Source organism: Centropristis striata, chromosome 11, assembly GCF_030273125.1.
Source record: "Centropristis striata isolate RG_2023a ecotype Rhode Island chromosome 11, C.striata_1.0, whole genome shotgun sequence".
NCBI lineage: Eukaryota > Metazoa > Chordata > Actinopteri > Perciformes > Serranidae > Centropristis > Centropristis striata.
Window position 1 is genome coordinate 21941634 of NC_081527.1, and position 4818 is coordinate 21946451.

The 4818-nt window shown below is 38.8% G+C and overlaps 1 pseudogene; it reads left to right on the plus strand.

Moving 5' to 3' along the window:
* Nucleotides 1–266: 266 nt before the first annotated feature.
* On the plus strand, nucleotides 267–1504 carry LOC131980290 (uncharacterized; annotated as a pseudogene).
* The last annotated feature ends 3314 nt before the right edge of the window (nucleotides 1505–4818 follow it).

The window sequence follows — 4818 nt, forward strand, 5'->3', positions numbered from 1 at the left end:
ACCGAAAACCGTTACCCTAAAACCGTGAACTGAACCGAACCGTGGATTTTGTGAACCGTTCCACCCCTATTCTCTACAGATTAACTTTGCTGAGTTTTCTGCAGATTCCTCCTTCAGTCTGACCTTCATTTCTAAAGCTTCCATCACCTGAATATAAAGAGACCACAGCAAGAGGAGGAGCTACACAACTGAATATGAAAGGCTTCATGCTGGAGGTGAAGAGCTGCTGTGTTCCTGCTATTGTTCATTCAGAACAAGTGAAAATAATGCAATCTATTGCAGTTTGGATTATGATGTTCATGTTTCAAGTTGGTAAGTCAGCTTTAACAAAAGATGTCAGATATGATTTAACAAATGTTTCCGGTTTGGAGAATTCATGAATGCTTTCTGATTTAAATGAATACAGATCTCATAGTGAAATATATTGTCTATCTTTTCAGGATCCTCTGAGGATTTATTAAACCATTTAAAGATGCAATGCTGGCTTTGGAAGGAGAGAGAGTGACTCTGTCCTGCAACTATTCAGGCTCTGTCAGCAACCTCTACTGGTATCAACAGAAGCCCAGATCATCTCCACAGCTTCTCATCACGGAATATTCAGAGAAAACAGCAGGGTTGTCTTTTACACATGACAGAATGAGAAAGGAGTTTCATCTGCAGATCTCCTCTGCTGCAGTGACAGACTCTGCTGTGAACTACTGTGCTGTGAGGCCCACAGTGACAAGAAACACCAAAACTCTGTACAAAAACCTTTGGAGCAAAGACAACACAATACTCCACAACATCCACTAGAGGGAGTCACACGCTGTTTAGTACATGATGGTAAAGTTTAGACTCTTTTCATTCAAGAGTCAAAATTTTGCTGAAGAATTTCAGAAACTAATTTGACATGAGTCTCCTCCTACTGACTGCAGAGCTGTCTTCATGTGTGCTGTCTAAGTGCTGCTGTGAAGAGAACAATTCTCAGACTGAATGTTGAACATCAGCTAGTTTCTCCTGTTGATTTAAACCTTGTTGTAGAGATGGAACATTGGCTGTGGATTATTCTTGCTGCTCTTTTCTTTGGTAAGATACAAACAGCATCAAGTTACAATTTCTAAATATTTACTGATTGTTCTCCTTTAATCAGTCGTCTTTATTGATTCATCTCTTCCACTGCATGTTCTCTTCTTCCCCAGACTGTAAAGGAGAAGACAAGGTGATCCAGACAACAAGAGATCTCATCGCTACTGAAGGAGAGACAGTTACACTTGACTGTACTTTTCATACAACTGACACAAGTCCCTATTTGTTTTGGTACAAACAAGAAGTAAATGATTTCCCAAAGTACATGCTGAAATTTGTATCAAACAAAATATTTAAAGTTCCAGAGTTCCAGAAAGACAGATTTGATGCTACAATCAACAAGACATCAGTTCCTCTAAAGATCCAGAAGCTTCAGCTGTCTGACTCTGCTGTGTACTACTGTGCTCTGCAGCCCACAGTGACAGGAAACACCAAAACTCTGTACAAAAACCTTTGGAGCAAAGACAACACAATACTCCACAACATCCACTAGAGGGAGTCACACACTTCAACAAAAGCTGATGATACATTGTAGATGTATATGTAGATTGTTGTGGATGAGATAATAACAGAAAATGAAGAACTAAGATAAAACAGACTGAAGGACAGTGTTTTACTCAACAGAGACTCATAATAATGACGTGTTGTGAGGTGTTTTGATGGCAAAATCTGACATCTTGAAAGAGCACCAATGAAACCCTGAAGGTAAATCATATTATGAGGAAATCATTTTAATAACTGCCAAAATATGAAACCATTTTATTACTACAAAGATTGGAATCAGGTATTTCCATGAAGTGGTTGGTATCTCAATCTCAGGTTTGATCTTTTTTATTTTTTATAAAATAAGTTTCTCTGTTGTTTTGTCAGGCTGTGATTTCTTGTGGTGTCCCACAGGGTTCAATCATAGGTCCTCTAATTTTGTATCTACATGTTGTCTGTGGATCAATGGACCTATAAAGTAAAAAAAAACTTTCACTCGTTTTGCTGACGGTATGTAAATACACATTTTCTTAAACCCAATTCTTATTGCAGCTGGTTTATTACTGGTGTTCCAGACCTTTCTGCAGCTGAGTGACCAATGATCATCTCCAGCTGGTCCAAAATGCTGCTACCAGTCTTTTAACCAGGAGGAAGTGTAACGGAGAGAAGAGAAGATACAGATCTAAGAGGAGACGGAGAGATTCAGGGAGGAGCTAAACTGTGACTGAACTATAGAAGAGAGAGGAACTTCTATATTCAACAGAGTTCAATACACAAACCATCAACATTACCTTTATCCAACATGCTGTCACTGCAGCACTGTGTGTTTTCTCTACTGGTTCTATCCATTCTACCAGGTATGTTAAATTAAACAGAAGGGAATTATTAAATGCAAATGTTACTTTTGTCTAAATCTTTTTTCAGTGTTTTACAAAAATGGTATAACATATTCATCTCTTCCTTTAGGTGTCAGTTGTGAAGAACTAACTCCAGTGAAGACAGAAGAGTCCAGTTTAGAAGGCAGCACTGTTACTCTGTCCTACAGATACTCCAAACTGACTGGGAGTGATGATTTCTTCTGGTATCGACAATATCCAGGAAAACCACCAGAGTTCATCATCTCACACTCTGCATCAGGAATTGTTCGAAATCAGCCAATCCCTGGACTGACGATTAAAGTGGAGGACAAACAAATCAACATGAACATCTCCTCTGCTGCAGTGACAGACTCTGCTGTGTACTACTGTGCTGTGAAGCCCACAGTGACAGGAAACACCAAAACTCTGTACAAAAACCTTTGGAGCAAAGACAACACAATACTCCACAACATCCACTAGAGGGAGTCACGTAGCATTAATGCTCAACAGCATGTTATAATAAGGTTTCAAGTCAAAAGAGCAACAATTCAGACAAATGACAGATTAAACTGTATCATATGTCTGTGTATCTCTGATGATACTGAGGTGTTAATTAATGAGACAGCAGAAAGGCTTCATCATTGGCTCCTTCATCTTTTTGCTGTATGATCCTTAAAGCTGAAAATGTTAGCCTGTAAACCAGCCGAATAAGCCGAGCTCATGATTTATTTGCTCTGGTAGATGAGTCTGGTGACTCTTCCATCCAGACGGATTTCCACCTGAAGTGGTCCCCGCCGAGCCAATCACAACTGTTTATCTCATATAAGATGGGTTTGATGATGATGGATGTCCAGCACAACTCAGAAGCTCAGATCAAACTCTCAAACTGAACCACTGATCAGATATGCATTGCCCATTTCTTGATTCAGATATTTCAAGAAACACATTTGAATGATTTTTTCGCTTTAATTTGAGAACGTTTGTGACCCGGATGCCATGTTTATTGGTGCAGGAAAATGGACCAAGCAGCAAACCAACATGTATACGTCAGTTAGAGCTGCATCAAACATTTCACTGCTCTGATTGGTTGTAGGTCTGCTTGTTGAGAACATCCCTTAGAAATCAACAACTGGACTGAGAGGTTTCAGACTGAGAAGAAAATGGTTCACACAGCATGGAAGTTCTGACCAGAGTATAATAATATAAATCTGGATGATTAAGACAATGCTCAGTCATTGCTTTAAATGACAATTTATCTGTGTGTTGACTGTGATTTTTCAGGAAAATACATTTTTCAATGATTTAATAACTTACAGCTGGTACAATGATGGAAGAAATATGTCTGTTGAACTAAGAGACATTTTGTCTGTGACTACAGTTTGAGCAGAAACTAGACATGATTTAAAGTCAGCATTCAGAGAATCGGGTGAATTCACAAAGAATGGATTGCGGCCACTGATGAAATAACAAAGAGATTCCAAACAATGCCAACTTTTCATTAAAAGGTGACATAATTGACAGAATGACACTTAATGACAACATCAATAAACATTCATACAGACTACCTCAGTCTGATGCATAACCCTTAAAAATAAAGTGTTACCAATTATTCTTCTGGAGCACTGACTCACAATGTTAAAGATGGTTTATATGGTGGTTACTGCAGCATCAACGTCATTTCCAGAGTTTAAGGTAGAGAAAGTTCAACTGAGAGAAGAGAAAATGAAGATCTAAGAGGAGACGGAGAGATTCAGGGAGGAGCTAAACTGTGACTGAACTATAGAAGAGAGAGGAACTTCTATATTCAACATATAGAGTTCAATACACAAACCATCAACATTACCTTTATTCAACATGCTGTCACTGCAGCACTGTGTGTTTTCTCTACTGGTTCTATCCATTTTAAAAGGTACGTTGCATTCAGGATTTTTAAAAATCTGTTTAATTTTAATGTTTAATGAATGTGATTCATTTCATGAGAGTTTTATAACATAATAAACTGTAAAACTGTTTTCTTTTCCTTTAGGTGTCAGCTGTGAAGAACTCACTCCAGTGAAGACAGAAGAGTTCAGTTTAGAAGGCAGCACTGTTACTCTGTCCTACAGATACTCCAAACTGACAGGGAGTAATTATTTCTTCTGGTATCGACAATATCCAAGAAAACCACCAGAGTTCATCATCTCACACTCTGCATCAGGAAATGTTGGAAATCAGCCAATCCCTGGACTGACGATTAAAGTGGAGAACAAACAAATCAACATGAACATCTCCTCTGCTGCAGTGACAGACTCTGCTGTGTACTACTGTGCTGTGCAGCCCACAGTGACAGGAAACACCAAAACTCTATACAAAAACCTTTGGAGCAAAGACAACACAATACTCCACAACATCCACTAGAGGGAGTCACACACTG